The following is an 18,851-nucleotide window of genomic DNA, read 5'->3' on the forward strand; positions in this document are numbered from 1 at the left end:
GATGATGCCAGAAATGCATTTTCTGCAGAACATGGTAGGCAATGACCACATGCGATACTGAAAAATCAGAACTCCAATGAATGAAGGGTGCAGGCCGGGGGGCAGTCAGGTTGGGGAGGAAACGACTAGATCATGCCGGGGTTCCTCAGGACCTTCGGTTACAGAGATGCCAGAAGTGTCATTTGACTACAAGTGCAGTGATCATTGTACCTTCACTGGGAACTACAGGTCCTTCTTTTGCGGTGGAAGATAGCACTTGTAGTTTATTCATTTACAGATATCATACAATGCTGCCAGATATGGGGGGGGGGGGGGGGGCAGGTGATTTGGCACCATAATACATCCTACATATGGGTTTAGTTCACCTATGACTGCATCTGATTTGTTTTCCCTAGACGGGTGGAGCCATCTGTGTCCAGGCATCATCATCCATTTCCTGTACAGAGATGCCAGCTCAAAGATGACATCTTTATGTATATCCTGGTGCTTGTGCAGTTATTGGCTGTGTTCACAAATGTCTGACACAGATCAGCTCCTGCTACAAAATTATAATGTACAGACTAATCACTGGAGGAGACTGAGGAAATGCTTCTTCTGCCTGCAGCAAACTGATGACCTCATTTATGCCCATCAAACTCACCAGATTGACTCATAGATGGCTCTTTTAGACCAAAATATGGAGCTTCTCTGAAAAATGTCAGGATTTTTTTCATATACAGGTGAAGCTTCTGAACGCTCCACTTTAATCTGCAGCATGCGGTAACACAGGAGGCAGTTATGTCAGACGCCATTAGCAGGAATATTAGGAAGAAGTAATGAGGAGCGGACCATAACCTGCCCAGGGGTCCTCTGGACCAGACCTGTGGTCATATGTGATTGGCTGATCCTTAAGGCCACGATTTTCAGTCTATATAACTATACAGAGAAGCGTCTGCGCTCCCTGCGGGGAGGATTACCATTCTGGCATTCTTCACTGTAACCTATAAATACATTTCCCACACGTACTCCCAGCCATATTGGTTGAGAAAGGAAAACATATTGACACGCACTTTGCATGTGTGTGAGCTCTCATGAAAAATGTCACAGAGCCAAGGCAAGATTCAGTCTAGATTACATAATCTCCCCAGTATGAAGAGGTATGTGGAAAATTCTGAATGCTGTACATTGATATGATAGATCCAGAGGGGGACACCCTGCCTGTGTTGCTGGGCAGGAGGGTGCAAGGGCAAAAGAGGGTCTAAAAGGGTAACGGGAGGTACAGGAGAACAAGAAAAGTGTTCTGGCAGACCCTCCGGAGGATAATCTGGGGGGGTGAAGGTGCAGGAATAGGGGTGATCTAAGATGTGAAGGTGTAGGCATTGGGGCGATGTAAGGTATGAAGGTGTAGGAATTGGGGTGATCTAAACTGTGAGGGTGCAGAAACTGGGGCTGATCTGAGGTGTGAGGGTGCCGGAATTGGGGTGATGTAGGTGTGAAGATGCAGAATTTGAGGTTGATCTGAGGTGGGAAGGTGCAGAAACTGGGACTGATCTGAGGTGTGAGGGTGCAGGAATTGGGGTGATCTGAGATATGGAGGTGCAGGAATTGGGGTGATCTGAGATATGGAGGTGCAGGAATTGGGGTGATCTAAAGTTTTATGGTGCAGGAATTGGGGTGATCTGAGATGTGAAGGTGCAGGAATTGGGGTGATCTGAGATGTGAAGGTGCAGGAATTGGGGTGATCTGAGGTCTGAAGGTGCAGTAATTGGGGTGATCTGAGATGTGGCGGTGCAGGAATTGGGGTGATCTGAGATGTGGAGGTGCAGGAATTGGGGTGATCTAAGGTGTGAGGGTGCAGGAATTGGGGTGATCTGAGATGTGGATGTGGAGGTGCAGGAATTGGGGTGATCTGAGGTGTGGAGGTGCAGGAATTGGGGTGATCTGAGGTGTGGAGGTGCAGGAATTGGGGTGATCTGAGATGTGAGGGTACAGGAATTGGGGTGATCTGAGATGTGAAGGTGCAGGAATTGGGGTGATCTGAGATGTGGAGGTGCAGGAATTGGGGTGATCTGAGATGTGGAGGTGCAGGAATTGGGGTGATCTGAGATGTGGAGGTGCAGGAATTGGGGTGATCTGAGGTGTGGAGGTGCAGGAATGGGGTGATCTAAGGTCTGAGGGTGCAGGAATTGGGGTGATCTGAGGTGTGAGGGTGCAGGAATTGGGTGATCTAAGGTGTGAGGGTGCAGGAATTGGGGTGATCTGAGGTGTGGAGGTGCAGGAATTGGGGTGATCTGAGATGTTGGAGGTGCAGGAATTGGGGTGATCTGAGAAGTGGAGGTGCAGGAATTGGGGTGATCTAAGGTCTGAGTGCAGGAATTGGGGTGATCTGAGGTGTGAGGGTGCAGGAATTGGGGTGATTGAGGTGTGAGGGTGCAAGGAATTGGGTGATCTGGAGGTGTGAGGGTGCAGGAATTGGGGTAATCTAAGGTGTGAGGGTGCAGGAATTGGGGTGATCTGAGGTGTGAAGGTGCAGGAATTGGGGTGATCTGAGGTGTGGAGGTGCAGGAATTGGGTGATCTGAGGTGTGAAGGTGCAGGAATTGGGGTGATTCTAAGTGTGAAGGTGCAGGAATTGGGGTGATCTGAGGTGTGGAGGTGCAGGAATTGGGGTGATCTGAGGTGTGAAGGGAAGGAATTGGGGTGAATCTGAGGTGTGGAGGTGCAGGAATTGGGGTGATCTAAGGTGTGAGGGTGCAGGAATTGGGGTGATCTGAGGTGTGGAGGTGCAGGAATTGGGGGTGATCTGAGGTGTGGAGGTGCAGGAATTGGGGTGATCTGAGGTGTGAGGGTGCAGGAATTGGGGTGATCTGAGGTGTGAGGGTGCAGGAATTGGGGTGATCTAAGGTGTGAGGGTGCAGGAATTGGGGTGATCTGAGATGTGGAGGTGCAGGAATTGGGGTGATCTGAGATGTGGAGGGGGTGTATCTAAGGTCTGAGGGTGCAGGAATTGGGGTGATCTTAGGTGTGAGGGTGCAGGAATTGGGGTGATCTGAGGTGTGAGGGTGCAGGAATTGGGGGATCTGAGGTGTGAGGTGCAGGAATTGGGGTAATCTAAGGTGTGAGGGTGCAGGGAATTGGGGTGATCTGAAGGTGTGAAGGGTGCAGGAATTGGGGTGATCTGAGGGTGTGGAGGTGCAGGAATTGGGGTGATCTGAGGTTGAAGGTGCAGGAATTGGGGGTGATCTAAGTGTGAAGGTGCAGGAATTGGGGTGATCTGAGGTGTGGAGGTGCAGGAATTGGGGTGATCTGAGGTGTGAAGGTGCAGAATTGGGGTGATCTGAGGTGTGGAAGGTGCAGGAATTGGGGTGATCTAAGGTGTGAGGGTGCAGGAATTGGGGTGATCTGAGGTGTGGAGGGTGCAGGAATTGGGGTGATCTGAGTGTGGAGGTGCAGGAATTGGGGTGATCTGAGGTGTGAGGGTGCAGGAATTGGGTGATCTGAGGTGTGAGGGTGCAGGAATTGGGGTGATCTGAGGTGTGAGGGTGCAGGAATTGGGGTGATCTGAGGTGTGAGGGTGCAGGAATTGGGGTGATCTGAGGTGTGAGGGTGCAGGAATTGGGGTGATCTGAGGTGTGAGGGTGCAGGAATTGGGGTGATCTAAGGTGTGAGGGTGCAGGAATTGGGTGATCTGAGGTGTGAAGGTGCAGGAATTGGGGTGATCTGAGGGAGGGGGATCTGGTGGAGGTGCAGGAATTGGGGTGATCTAAGGTCTGAGGGTGCAGGAATTGGGGTGATCTGAGGTGTGAGGGTGCAGGAATTGGGGTGATCTGAGGTGTGGAGGTGCAGGAATTGGGGTGATCTGAGGTGTGAGGGTGCAGGAATTGGGGTGATCTGAGGTGTGAGGGTGCAGGAATTGGGGGTGATCTGAGGTGTGAGGGTGCAGGAATTGGGGTGATCTAAGGTGTGAGGGTGCAGGAATTGGGGTGATCTAAGGTTGTGAGGGTGCAGGAATTGGGGGTGATCTGAGGTGTGGAGGTGCAGGAATTGGGGTGATCTGAGGTGTGGAGGTGCAGGAATTGGGGTTCTCTAAGGTGTGAGGGTGCAGGAATTGGGGTGATCTGAGGTGTGAAGGTGCAGGATTGGGGTGATCTGAGGTGTGGAGGTGCAGGGAATTGGGTGATCTGAGGTGTGAGGGTGCAGGAATTGGGGTGATCTGAGGTGTGAGGGTGCAGGAATTGGGGTGATCTGAGGTGTGGAGGTGCAAGGAATTGGGGTGATCTGAGGTGTGAGGGTGCAGGAATTGGGGTGATCTGAGGTGTGGGAGGTGCAGGAATTGGGGTGATCTGAGGTGTGAGGGTGCAGGAATTGGGGTGATCTGAGGTGTGAGGGTGCAGGAATTGGGGTGATCTGAGGTCTGAAGGTGCAGTAATTGGGGTGATCTGAGATGTGGCGGTGCAGGAATTGGGGTGATCTGAGATGTGGAGGTGCAGGAATTGGGGTGATCTAAGGTGTGAGGGTGCAGGAATTGGGGTGATCTGAGATGTGGAGGTGCAGGAATTGGGGTGATCTGAGATGTGGAGGGCAGGAATTGGGGGGAGATCTGAGATGTGGAGGTGCAGGAATTGGGGTGATCTGAGATGTGGGAAGGTGCAGGAATTGGGTGATCTGAGGTGTGGAGGTGCAGGAATTGGGGTGATCTAGGTCTGAGGTGCAGGAATTTGGGTGATCTGAGGTGTGAGGGTGCAGGAATTGGGGTGATCTAAGGTGTGAGGTGCAGGAATTGGGGTGATCTGAGGTGTGGAGGTGCAGGAATTGGGGTGATCTGAGATGTGGAGGTGCAGAATTGGGGTGATCTGAGATTTGGAGGTGCAGGAATTGGGGTGATCTAAGGTCTGAGGGTGCAGGAATTGGGGTGATCTGAGGTGGTGAGGGTGCAGGAATTGGGGTGATCTGAGGTGTGAGGGTGCAGGGAATTGGGGTGATCTGAGGTGTGAGGGTGCAGGAATTGGGGTGATCTGAGGTGTGAGGGTGCAGGAATTGGGGTAATCTTAAGGTGTGAGGGTGCAGGAAGTGGGGTGATCTGAGGTGTGAAGGTGCAGGAATTGGGTGATCTGAGGTGTGGAGGTGCAGGAATTGGGGTGATCTGAGGTGTGAAGGTGCAGGAATTGGGGTGATCTAAGGTGTGAAGGTGCAGGAATTGGGGGTGATCTGAGGTGTGGTGGTGCAGGAATTGGGGGTGATCTGAGGTGTGAAGGTGCAGGAATTGGGGTGATCTGAGGTGTGGAGGTGCAGGAATTGGGGTGATCTGAGATGTGGAGGTGCAGGAATTGGGGTGATCTGAGATGTGGGAGGTGCAGAATTGGGGTGATCTGAGATGTGGAGGTGCAGGAATTGGGGTGATCTGAGGTGTGGGAGGTGCAGGAATTGGGGTGATCTAAGGTCTGAGGGTGCAGGAATTGGGGTGATCTGAGGTGTGAGGGTGCAGGAATTGGGGTGATCTAAGGTGTGAGGGTGCAGGAATTGGGGTGATCTGAGGTGTGGAGGTGCAGGAATTGGGGTGATCTGAGATGTGGAGGTGCAGGAATTGGGGTGATCTGAGATGTGGGAGGTGCAGGAATTGGGGTGATCTAAGGTCTGAGGGTGCAGGAATTGGGGTGATCTGAGGTGTGAAGGGTGCAGGAATTGGGGTGATCTGAGGTGTGAGGGTGCAGGAATTGGGTGATCTGAGGTGTGAGGGTGCAGGAATTGGGGTAATCTAAGGTGTGAGGGTGCAGGAATTGGGGTGATCTGAGGTGTGAAGGTGCAGGAATTGGGGTGATCTGAGGTGTGGAGGTGCAGGAATTGGGGGTGATCTGAGGTGTGAAGGTGCAGGAATTGGGGTGATCTAAGGTGTGAAGGTGCAGGAATTGGGTGATCTGAGGTGTGGAGGTGCAGGAATTGGGTGATCTGAGGTGTGAAGGTGCAGGAATTGGGGTGATCTTAGGTGGGAGGTGCAGGAATTGGGGTGATCTAAGGTGTGAGGGTGCAGGAATTGGGGTGATCTGAGGTGTGAGTGCAGGAATTGGGGTGATCTGAGGTGTGGAGGTGCAGGAATTGGGGTGATCTGAGGTGTGAGGGTGCAGGAATTGGGGTGATCTGAGGTGTGGAGGGTGCAGGAATTGGGGTGATCTAAGGTGTGAGGGTGCAGGAATTGGGGTGATCTGAGGTGTGGAGTGCAGGAATTGGGGTGATCTGAGATGTGGAGGTGCAGGAATTGGGGTGATCTGAGATGTGGAGGTGCAGGAATTGGGGTGATCTAAGGTCTGAGGGTGCAGGAATTGGGGTGATCTGAGGTGTGAGGGTGCAGGAATTGGGGTGATCTGAGGTGTGAGGTGCAGGAATTGGGGTGATCTGAGGTGTGAGGGTGCAGGAATTGGGGTAATCTAAGGTGTGAGGGTGCAGGAATTGGGGTGATCTGAGGTGTGAAGGTGCAGGAATTGGGGTGATCTGAGGTGTGGAGGTGCAGGAATTGGGGTGATCTGAGGTGTGAAGGTGCAGGAATTGGGTGATCTAAGGTGTGAAGGTGCAGGAATTGGGGGTGATCTGAGGTGTGGAGGTGCAGGAATTGGGGTGATCTGAGGTGTGAAGGTGCAGGAATTGGGGTGATCTGAGGTGTGGAGGTGCAGGAATTGGGGTGATCTAAGGTGTGAGGGTGCAGGAAATTAGGGGTGATCTGAGGTGTGGAGGTGCAGGAATTGGGGTGATCTGAGGTGTGGAGGTGCAGGAATTGGGGTGATCTGAGGTGTGGAGGTGCAGGAATTGGGGTGATCTGAGGTGTGAAGGTGCAGGAATTGGGGTGATCTGAGGTGTGGAGGTGCAGGAAATGGGGTGATCTGAGATGTGGAGGTGCAGGAAATTGGGGTGATCTGAGATGTGGAGGTGCAGGAATTGGGGGTGATCTGAGATGTGGAGGTGCAGGAATTGGGGGATCTGAGGTGTGGAGGTGCAGGAATTGGGGTGATCTAGGTCTGAGGGTGCAGGAATTGGGGTGATCTGAGGTGTGAGGGGCAGGAATTGGGGTGATCTAAGGTGTGAGGGTGCAGGAATTGGGGTGATCTGAGGTGTGGAGGTGCAGGAATTGGGTGATCTGAGATGTGGAGGTGCAGGAATTGGGTGATCTGAGATGTGGAGGTGCAGGAATTGGGTGATCTAAGGTCTGAGGGTGCAGGAATTGGGTGATCTGAGGTGTGAGGGTGCAGGAATTGGGGTGATCTGAGGTGTGAGGGTGCAGGGAATTGGGGTGATCTGAGGTGTGAGGGTGCAGGAATTGGGGTAAATCTAAGGTGTGAGGGTGCAGGAATTGGGGTGATCTGAGGTGTGAAGGTGCAGGAATTGGGGTGATCTGAGGTGTGGAGGTGCAGGAATTGGGGTGATCTGAGGTGTGAAGGTGCAGGAATTGGGGTGATCTAAGGTGTGAAGGTGCAGGAATTGGGGTGATCTGAGGTGGTGAGGTGCAGGAATTGGGGTGATCTGAGGTGTGAAGGTGCAGGAATTGGGGTGATCTGAGGGTGTGGAGGTGCAGGAATTGGGGTGATCTAAGGTGTGAGGGTGCAGGAATTGGGGTGATCTGAGGTGTGGAGGTGCAGGAATTGGGGTGATCTGAGGTGTGGAGGTGCAGGAATTGGGTGTTCTGAGGTGTGAGGGTGCAGGAATTGGGGTGATCTGAGGTGTGAGGGTGCAGGAATTGGGGTGATCTAAGGTGTGAGGGTGCAGGAACTTGGGGTGATCTGAGGTGTGGAGGTGCAGGAATTGGGGTGATCTGAGATGTGGAGGTGCAGGAATTGGGGTGATCTGAGATGTGGAGTGCAGGAATTGGGGTGATCTAAGGTCTGAGGGTGCAGGAATTGGGGTATCTGAGGTGTGAGGGTGCAGGAATTGGGGTGATCTGAGGTGTGAGGGTGCAGGAATTGGGGTGGATCTGAGGTGTGAGGGTGCAGGAATTGGGGTAATCTAAGGTGTGAGGGTGCAGGAATTGGGGTGATCTGAGGTGTGAAGGTGCAGGAATTGGGGTGATCTGAGGTGTGGAGGTGCAGGGAATTGGGGTGATCTGAGGTGTGAAGGTGCAGGAATTGGGGTGATCTAAGGTGTGAAGGTGCAGGAATTGGGTGATCCTGAGTGTGGAGGTGCAGGAATTGGGGTGATCTGAGTGTGGAGGTGCAGGAATTGGGGTGATCTGAGGTGTGAAGGTGCAGGAATTGGGGTGATCTGAGGTGTGGAGGTGCAGGAATTGGGGTGATCTAAGGTGTGAGGGTGCAGGAATTGGGGTGATCTGAGGTGGTGGAGGTGCAGGAATTGGGTGATCTGAGGTGTGGAGGTGCAGGAATTGGGGTGATCTGAGGTGTGAGGGTGCAGGAATTGGGGTGATCTGAGGTGTGAGGGTGCAGGAAATGGGGTGATCTGAGGGTGTGAGGGTGCAGGAATTGGGGTGATCTGAGGTGTGAGGTGCAGGAATTGGGGTGATCTGAGGTGTGAGGGTGCAGGAATTGGGTGATCTGAGGTGGTAGGGTGCAGGATTGGGGTGATCTAAGGTGTGAGGGTGCAGGAATTGGGGTGATCTGAGGTGTGAAGGTGCAGGAATTGGGGTGATCTGAGATGTGGAGGTGCAGGAATTGGGGTGATCTAAGGTCTGAGGGTGGCAGGAATTGGGGTGATCTGAGGTGTGAGGGTGCAGGAATTGGGGTGATCTGAGGTGTGGAGGTGCAGGAATTGGGGTGATCTGAGGTGTGAGGGTGCAGGAATTGGGGTGATCTGAGGTGTGAGGGTGCAGGAATTGGGGTGATCTAGGTGTGAGGGTGCAGGAATTGGGGTGATCTAAGGTGTGAGGGTGCAGGAATTGGGTGATCTAAGGTGTGAGGGTGCAGGAATTGGGGTGATCTGAGGTGTGGAGGTGCAGGAATTGGGGTGATCTGAGGTGTGGAGGTGCAGGAATTGGGGTTCTCTAAGGTGTGAGGGTGCAGGAATTGGGGTGATCTGAGGTGTGAAGGTGCAGGAGAATTGGGGTGATCTGAGGTGTGGAGGTGCAGGAATTGGGGTGATCTGAGGTGTGAGGGTGCAGGAATTGGGGTGATCTGAGGTGTGAGGGTGCAGGAATTGGGGTGATCTGAGGTGTGGAGGTGCAGGAATTGGGGTGATCTGAGGTGTGGAGGTGCAGGAATTGGGGTGATCTGAGGTGTGAGGGTGCAGGAATTGGGTGATCTGAGGTGTGGAGGTGCAGGAATTGGGGTGATCTGAGGTGTGAGGGTGCAGGAATTGGGGTGATCTGAGGTGTGAGGGTGCAGGAATTGGGGTGATCTGAGGTCTGAAGGTGCAGTAATTGGGTGATCTGAGATGTGGCGGTGCAGGAATTGGGGTGATCTGAGATGTGGAGGTGCAGGAATTGGGGTGATCTAAGGTGTGAGGGTGCAGGAATTGGGGTGATCTGAGGTGTGAGGGTTGCAGGAATTGGGGTGATCTAAGGTGTGAGGGTGCAGGAATTGGGGTGATCTAAGGTGTGAGGGTGCAGGAATTGGGGTGATCTGAGGTGTGGAGGTGCAGGAATTGGGGTGATCTGAGGTGTGGAGGTGCAGGAATTGGGGTTCTCTAAGGTGTGAGGGTGCAGGAATTGGGTGATCTGAGGTGTGAAGGTGCAGGAATTGGGGTGATCTGAGGTGTGGAGGTGCAGGAATTGGGGTGATCTGAGGTGTGAGGGTGCAGGAATTTGGGGTGATCTGAGGTGTGAGGGTGCAGGAATTGGGGTGATCTGAGGTGTGGGAGGTGCAGGAATTGGGGTGATCTGAGGTGTGAGGGTGCAGGAATTGGGGTGATCTGAGGTGTGGAGGTGCAGGAATTGGGGTGATCTGAGGTGTGAGGGTGCAGGAATTGGGGTGATCTGAGGTGTGAGGGTGCAGGAATTGGGGTGATCTGAGGTCTGAAGGTGCAGTAATTGGGGTGATCTGAGATGTGGCGGTGCAGGAATTGGGGTGATCTGAGATGTGGAGGTGCAGGAATTGGGGTGATCTAAGGTGTGAGGGTGCAGGAATTGGGGTGATCTGAGATGTGGAGGTGCAGGAATTGGGGTGATCTGAGATGTGGAGGTGCAGGAATTGGGGTGATCTGAGATGTGGAGGTGCAGGAATTGGGGTGATCTGAGATGTGGAGGTGCAGGAATTGGGGTGATCTGAGGTGTGGAGGTGCAGGAATTGGGGTGATCTAAGGTCTGAGGGTGCAGGAATTGGGGTGATCTGAGGTGTGAGGGTGCAGGAATTGGGGTGATCTGAGGTGTGGAGGTGCAGGAATTGGGGTGATCTGAGATGTGGAGGTGCAGGAATTGGGGTGATCTGAGATGTGGAGGTGCAGGAATTGGGGTGATCTAAGGTCTGAGGGTGCAGGAATTGGGGTGATCTGAGGTGTGAGGGTGCAGGAATTGGGGTGATCTGAGGTGTGAGGGTGCAGGAATTGGGGTGATCTGAGGTGTGAGGGTGCAGGAATTGGGGTGATCTGAGGTGTGAAGGTGCAGGAATTGGGGTGATCTGAGGTGTGGAGGTGCAGGAATTGGGGTAATCTAAGGTGTGAGGGTGCAGGAATTGGGGTGATCTGAGGTGTGAAGGTGCAGGAATTGGGGTGATCTGAGGTGTGGAGGTGCAGGAATTGGGGTGATCTGAGGTGTGAAGGTGCAGGAATTGGGGTGATCTAAGGTGTGAAGGTGCAGGAATTGGGGTGATCTGAGGTGTGGAGGTGCAGGAATTGGGGTGATCTGAGGTGTGAGGGTGCAGGAATTGGGGTGATCTGAGGTGTGAGGGTGCAGGAATTGGGGTGATCTGAGGTGTGAGGGTGCAGGAATTGGGGTAATCTAAGGTGTGAGGGTGCAGGAATTGGGGTAATCTGAGGTGTGAAGGTGCAGGAATTGGGGTGATCTGAGGTGTGAAGGTGCAGGAATTGGGGTGATCTGAGGTGTGGAGGTGCAGGAATTGGGGTGATCTGAGGTGTGAAGGTGCAGGAATTGGGGTGATCTAAGGTGTGAAGGTGCAGGAATTGGGGTGATCTGAGGTGTGAAGGTGCAGGAATTGGGGTGATCTGAGGTGTGGAGGTGCAGGAATTGGGGTGATCTAAGGTGTGAGGGTGCAGGAATTGGGGTGATCTGAGGTGTGGAGGTGCAGGAATTGGGGTGATCTGAGGTGTGGAGGTGCAGAAATTGGGGTGATCTGAGGTGTGAGGGTGCAGGAATTGGGGTGATCTGAGGTGTGAGGGTGCAGGAATTGGGGTGATCTGAGGTGTGAGGGTGCAGGAATTGGGGTGATCTGAGGTGTGAGGGTGCAGGAATTGGGGTGATCTGAGGTGTGGAGGTGCAGGAATTGGGGTGATCTGAGGTGTGAGGGTGCAGGAATTGGGGTGATCTGAGGTGTGAGGGTGCAGGAATTGGGGTGATCTGAGGTGTGAGGGTGCAGGAATTGGGGTGATCTGAGGTGTGAGGGTGCAGGAATTGGGGTGATCTGAGGTGTGGAGGTGCAGGAATTGGGGTGATCTGAGGTGTGAGGGTGCAGGAATTGGGGTGATCTGAGGTGTGGAGGTGCAGGAATTGGGGTGATCTGAGGTGTGAGGGTGCAGGAATTGGGGTGATCTGAGGTGTGAGGGTGCAGGAATTGGGGTGATCTGAGGTCTGAAGGTGCAGTAATTGGGGTGATCTGAGATGTGGCGGTGCAGGAATTGGGGTGATCTGAGATGTGGAGGTGCAGGAATTGGGGTGATCTAAGGTGTGAGGGTGCAGGAATTGGGGTGATCTGAGATGTGGAGGTGCAGGAATTGGGGTGATCTGAGATGTGGAGGTGCAGGAATTGGGGTGATCTGAGATGTGGAGGTGCAGGAATTGGGGTGATCTGAGATGTGGAGGTGCAGGAATTGGGGTGATCTGAGGTGTGGAGGTGCAGAAATTGGGGTGATCTAAGGTCTGAGGGTGCAGGAATTGGGGTGATCTGAGGTGTGAGGGTGCAGGAATTGGGGTGATCTGAGGTGTGGAGGTGCAGGAATTGGGGTGATCTGAGATGTGGAGGTGCAGGAATTGGGGTGATCTGAGATGTGGAGGTGCAGGAATTGGGGTGATCTAAGGTCTGAGGGTGCAGGAATTGGGGTGATCTGAGGTGTGAGGGTGCAGGAATTGGGGTGATCTGAGGTGTGAGGGTGCAGGAATTGGGGTGATCTGAGGTGTGAGGGTGCAGGAATTGGGGTGATCTGAGGTGTGAGGGTGCAGGAATTGGGGTAATCTAAGGTGTGAGGGTGCAGGAATTGGGGTGATCTGAGGTGTGAAGGTGCAGGAATTGGGGTGATCTGAGGTGTGGAGGTGCAGGAATTGGGGTGATCTGAGGTGTGAAGGTGCAGGAATTGGGGTGATCTAAGGTGTGAAGGTGCAGGAATTGGGGTGATCTGAGGTGTGGAGGTGCAGAAATTGGGGTGATCTGAGGTGTGAGGGTGCAGGAATTGGGGTGATCTGAGGTGTGAGGGTGCAGGAATTGGGGTGATCTGAGGTGTGAGGGTGCAGGAATTGGGGTGATCTGAGGTGTGAAGGTGCAGGAATTGGGGTGATCTGAGGTGTGGAGGTGCAGGAATTGGGGTGATCTAAGGTGTGAGGGTGCAGGAATTGGGGTGATCTGAGGTGTGGAGGTGCAGGAATTGGGGTGATCTGAGGTGTGGAGGTGCAGAAATTGGGGTGATCTGAGGTGTGAGGGTGCAGGAATTGGGGTGATCTGAGGTGTGAGGGTGCAGGAATTGGGGTGATCTGAGGTGTGAGGGTGCAGGAATTGGGGTGATCTGAGGTGTGGAGGTGCAGGAATTGGGGTGATCTGAGGTGTGAGGGTGCAGGAATTGGGGTGATCTGAGGTGTGAGGGTGCAGGAATTGGGGTGATCTGAGGTGTGAGGGTGCAGGAATTGGGGTGATCTGAGGTGTGAGGGTGCAGGAATTGGGGTGATCTGAGGTGTGAGGGTGCAGGAATTGGGGTGATCTGAGGTGTGAGGGTGCAGGAATTGGGGTGATCTGAGGTGTGAGGGTGCAGGAATTGGGGTGATCTGAGATGTGGAGGTGCAGGAATTGGGGTGATCTGAGGTGTGAGGGTGCAGGAATTGGGGTGATCTGAGATGTGGAGGTGCAGGAATTGGGGTGATCTGAGGTGTGAGGGTGGAGCCTATTCCATAGAACTCTGTAATTTGCTGATCATCATGTAGGAGATGGGGTCAGAGAACTCTTGGTTACTCTCCATAACACCTGCGGAGCCGAGTCGTGTCAGACCCGTTGGTGACGGCCATTTATATTTCAGCTTATTAGGAGAATGACAACTATTGATGGAGTGAAGAACACCCTCATATGACGCACAGATGACTGGACCCCCTCCCCTCCCCCCCATGGCTCTGTTATCAATGTGAGGAATTCTGACAGGTTACTCATGGTGACCTTTCTTCAGGTGACCCGCATGAAGAGCTCTTTGAAGTCAGACTTGGAAGGAAACCTTTTATCAACTGATCAGATTAAAAGCTACTTGACATTAGATTGGGGTCACTTGTTCTTATCTTTACAGATACCAAAAAGAAAAGGAAAATAAAGCAGTATATCTTTGGTCAGCGGTATTTCAGGAAGAGCAGGAGGTGCGGGATACGGAATTCCTGGTTTGTCGCGGGCTGAGAGCCCCATAAGGCTCCATTCACCATTTCCAGTGCAACTTTGGATAGTGACTTTAATGCGACTTTTGGTGGGACTTTGATGCAACTTTGGTCCATTGAGTATAAAGTCAGATCAAAGTAGTGCAGCCACCTTTTCAAAATCGCTGTGACCTAAAGTCGCACTGATCTGAACAGGCGCCATTGCAAACAATAGGCTGCTACTTGTGATGTCCAAAGTCATGTGAGAAGCCGCACAAGTGTGAATGGGCCTTAAATGAGCCCATGGGGGCCACACATAAGTAGAGCATTGCTGATGGTGATATCAAAAGTGGAGATACATGGGGGAGGGATGAAGGTGTATATGGCTACTCTGACTGCAAGAGAGGCAGAGTGGAAAAACTAATTAGAAGGGCAAGCATGTCTATTTTTCTTTTAATAGCGGGGGGGGGGCAATAGATCGCAAGTTCTTCTACAGCAAACACTGATGTAAGCATTCTATGTACCACACTGCAGACTATGTTAGAGCCATATAACTGTAGTGGTGGTAAGGTAAGTGTAAGCTCCTCTGGTACAGAGTTGGCTCAGTGTTCTTTGTACAGCTCTCTAGAATATGTCAGAGCTATACTATGTGCCTGTGGTGGAGACATTAGAGTGCAAGTTCCTGTGCTGCACAGACTGATGTGACAGCTCAGTGTTCTCTGTACAGAACGGCACAGAATATGTCAGCGCTACCTTGAAAAAGTATTCATACCCCCTTGAAATTGTCCACATTTTGTCATGTGACGACCAAAAACGTAAATGTATTTTATTGGGATTTTATGTGATAGACCAACATTTATCATTTTCCTTCACATTCACAATTATGTGCCACTTTGTGTTGGTCTATCACATAAAATCCCAATAAAATACATTACATTTTTTGGTTGTAACATGACAAAATGTGCAAAATTTCAAGGGGTGTGAATACTTTTTCAAGGCACTGTATATAAATGTATGATAACAATAGTATGTGACTGTGGTGGGGACTTTAGAGTGTAAGCTCCTCTTGTACACAGACTGCTATAAATGACTCAATCTCTGTACAGCACTTCAGCAGAGTTATATAAATGTATAATAATGGTGTGTGCTTGGAGACTTTCGAGTGCAAGCTCATGTGCTTCAAATACTGACGTGACTGGCTAGTGTTCATGATACAGCACCTCGAAATATGTCAGAGCCATATCAATATATAAAATATGTGACTGTGGTGGAGACAGAGCAACGTTTCTCGATCTTTTTATCCCAGACGAACCCATGAAAATATTTTTGGGGAACCACTGGCTAAAACAATGCACTGGAAGTCAGTGGGAACAATGCCCCCTACTTTGATGGCTTGAAGGAAGAAAGCCTCCCTTTACAGTGTTGGTCAAAATGCCCCGCAGAACATCAGAGCTATTTAAATGTAGAATAGTGTACGCCCGTAGTGGGACATTAGAGCGTAAGTTCCTGTGGCGCAGAGACTAATGTGAATGGTCTAGCCCAAGGATATGCAATTATCAGACCTCCAGCTGTTGCAGAACTACAAGTCCCATGAGGCATAGCAAGACTCTGACAGCCACAAGCATGACACCCAGAGGCAGAGCATGATGGGACTTGTAGTTTTGCAACATCTGGAGGTCCGCTAATTGCATATCACTGGTCTAGCCTATGGACCCCATAGCAGAACTACTACCTCAGGAATCTAAACCAGGGATCTCCAAACTATGGACCTCCAGCTGTTGCAGAACTACATGTCCCATGAGGCATTGTAAGACGCTGACCTTCACAGACATGACTAGGCATGATGGGAATTGTAGTTCCTGAACAACTGGAGGGCCATAGTTTGGAGACCCCTGATCTAAACTGTTGTCTGCTCTCTACCTGGCTTTGCTGAGTGTGGACTCCTCTAAGGTGGGTAGGCTCAGGGACAAGTGGAAAGCTGACCTTTCTGACTTAGACAGGGAGGACTGTCTTGAAGATGGTACAAAGTTGTCGATTTCCTCAGGTGATAAGTTGATACAGGTTAGGTTTTTACACAGGGTATATTATACCCCCCAGAGACTGCACAGAACCTACCCCCAGAGGTCACAGGAATGACCCAGATGTGGTAACAGTGTAGGCACGTATATACCTATGTTCTGGAGCTGTCCGAGGATAGCTCGGTTTTGGGAGAAGGTAGTGGAACTCATTAAGTATCGCCTTCAGCTGACTCTCCTGGTTTCTCCAGAACTGGCTCTGTTGGGAATTCAAGACAAGCAGAGGCCTAGATGCATCAAACTATTGCTAGCCAATCTTCTATTATGCTAAAAGGGAAATCATTCTTAAGTGGGATGCCCGTACCCCACCCTCCGTAGGTTCATGGGATCTATCAATGCTGTTCTTCCTATGTACCAACTGACCTACGTCAATAAGAACTGCCCTAGGAAGTTCGACAAGGTGTGGCCGCCATGGACAGCCTAGGTGGAGGCCTTCTCTCCTCGAACCTTTGGTCAGGTTGCTGGTATGGCTTTGATACCTTTCTCTTGCTTTGGTCAAGCTTGGGTTTGGGCATCGGTTTCCCTATGGGTTATATCTTTAGCCTTGTGTTTATCCGTTTACCTAATGTGAACTTTGAGTTCTCAAGTACTGTCTATGAGTGTTTGTGAATTTCTACCATGCCTTTGTTTCACTAAAGGAACATTTTTTGTTTAAAAAAATGTGAATGGTGCAATGTTTACTATATAGGGTTTACAGAATATGTCAGAGCTATATACTTCTACCACTTCAACTAATGATTAAAAAAAAAATGTATTTTTGTGTTAATATTATTAAAGTGTAAGCTCTTCGGGTATAGAGACTGATGTGAATGGCTCAGTGTTCTCTGTAATGTTCTATAGAACATGTAACGGCTATATAAATGTATAATAATAGTAATCCATATAATAAAGTAATATCTGTCACTGGTTCGCATAACAGGGGGACTGATTCTCTTTAAGCCTCATGTAAAGTGCCGCAGAAAACACCACAGCTATACGAATTAAATACTATACCAGGATCCCATCAATATGTTGCAGTTTCTCTGTCTGAAAATAACAAAAGTTTCGTATACAGAGAAGAACTCGAGCGGTGGAAGACGGCGCACTTCTGGCGGAGGTGTTGACAGATACTCCGCCGAAGGAGATACGAAACGGGATTCTGCCATATCCCAAGAACGCGTCACCTTCTGCCCTTGTTAAAAACGGGCCTCCGATGATTTCTAATTAGAGTAGAACAAGGCGTTCTTGTTCATAAAAACCTGCGTCGATTCTGCCTCAAATCAATTAGTGTGTTGTCAGTTGCACCAATTTAATATACTTTTCACATCTAGCTTTCCGCGAGATGGTAATAGCATTTACACATTAACATAAATATTTATGCACAATATGTTCCTCAAACATTTCAAAAACCTAATGAAAAACGGGGGAGCCAGAACAAGCGTGACGCAGATCTCACATGTGTAGAACGTTGGGCGCATACGTTCCTTCACATAGGAAGGTTCTTCTGTAATGTAAGAAGGATCACCCAATTATAGATTAAAGACAAAATAAAATAATAATAAAGTAGATATACTGAAACATAACATTGGGGTCATCTTGGCATAAGTGGTACCATCTAAAGAAGAATCCCAGCACCTACCAAGACATTTCCATATTCTTCCTGAAAGTTCCATTCCATAGATCCCAATTTTGCTTCTGCCCACCTTGAAGTTCCATCTCTTCTTCTACAACAGTGGTTTCCAAACTGCAGCCCCCTGCTTGCCTTTATCCGGCCCTTGGGGCACTATTCCATCCACTGACACAAACAATGGGGCACTATTCCATCCACTGACACAAACAATGGGGCACTATTCCATCCACTGATACAAACAATGGGGCACTATTCCATCCACTGATACAAACAATGGGGCACTATTCCATCCACTGACACAATGGGGCACTATTCCATCCACTGACACAATGGGGCACTATTCCATCCACTGACACAAACAATGGGGCACTATTCCATCCACTGACACAAACAATGGGGCACTATTCCATCCACTGACACAAACAATGGGGCACTATTCCATCCACTGACACAAACAATGGGGCACTATTCCATCCACTGACATAAACAATGGGGCCCTATTCCTCCCAATGGCACCAGTGATTGGGAAAAATCCTTCCATTGACACCAACAGTAGAGCATAATCCCTTTCATTGACATAAATGATGGGCCACTATTACTTCCACTGACACCAATAGGGCAGAATTTCCTCCATTAACACCAACAATGGGATACTATTCCTCCAAATGACACCAACCATGGGGCACTATTCCATCCACTGACACAAATAATGGGGCACTATTCCTCCCAATGACACCAGTGATTGGGAAAAAATCCTTCCATTGACACCAACAGTAGGGCATAATCCCTTTCATTGACAAATGATGATACCAACAATGGGCCACTATTCCTTCCACTGACACCAACGATGGGGCGGAATTTCCTCCATTAACCCCAACAATGGGATACTATTGCTCAACTGGCACTAACAAAGGGGTACTATTCCTCCAACTGACACCAACAAAGGGGTACTACTCCTCCAACTGACACCAATCATGGGGCACTATTGATCCAACTGACACCAAAGATAAGGCATTGTTTACACTGGATGCCAGGACATTTTCTACTCCCACTGGTCACAGTCCAGCCCTCGCAAGTATGAAAGACAGTAAACTGGCCCTTTGTTCAGAAAGTATGGAAACCCCTGGTCTACAACAAAGGGGGCCCAACTTCTCATGTTGCATTAAATCTGAGCAAGTCCTAGCAGTGGAGGACCAATTGTAGGGTCCTGACTTGCTGGTACATGGAGCTTCCCCCGGGGCCACTTTGTCTTCTCCAAGTGAAACTCAATCTGCTGCTCCATGTCCTTACAGTGGCAAAACAAGCTATAGGTAAAGCCAGGTAAATACCTACCCCTTTCATTGCCCAAACTAGACCTATAATTCACCAGGTACTGCTTCATGCGAAAATTGAAGCTAAACTTTTAGATGAATTGGATAACAATCTGGGGACATGGTATCCCTGGCTTACACACCTTTTCCCTCCTAGCTTGGAGGCCGACCACCTCCTCCTGTAGGTCAGTGTGTGCTCCTTTTTCTTCACCGTCTTACCCTTTACCCATACCTCTT

General features: G+C 50.6%; 1 protein-coding gene and 1 long non-coding RNA gene across 2 annotated transcripts in view; one reads left to right on the plus strand and one right to left on the minus strand.

Moving 5' to 3' along the window:
- The window catches only part of SFXN5 (sideroflexin 5), a 447,465-nt gene that overhangs the window by 349,721 nt on the left and 78,893 nt on the right, over positions 1-18,851 (minus strand). The gene's annotated exons all lie outside the window — the stretch shown is intronic.
- On the plus strand, positions 1,017-13,529 carry LOC143976206 (uncharacterized). Its single transcript, XR_013272563.1, has 2 exons — positions 1,017-1,136; positions 13,302-13,529. It is a non-coding gene; the product is annotated as an uncharacterized LOC143976206 (long non-coding RNA).

This window comes from Lithobates pipiens, unplaced genomic scaffold (assembly GCF_037356315.1).
Source record: "Lithobates pipiens isolate NorthernLeopardFrog02 unplaced genomic scaffold, aLitPip1_a1.2 Scaffold_13, whole genome shotgun sequence".
NCBI classification, from domain to species: Eukaryota; Metazoa; Chordata; class Amphibia; order Anura; family Ranidae; genus Lithobates; species Lithobates pipiens.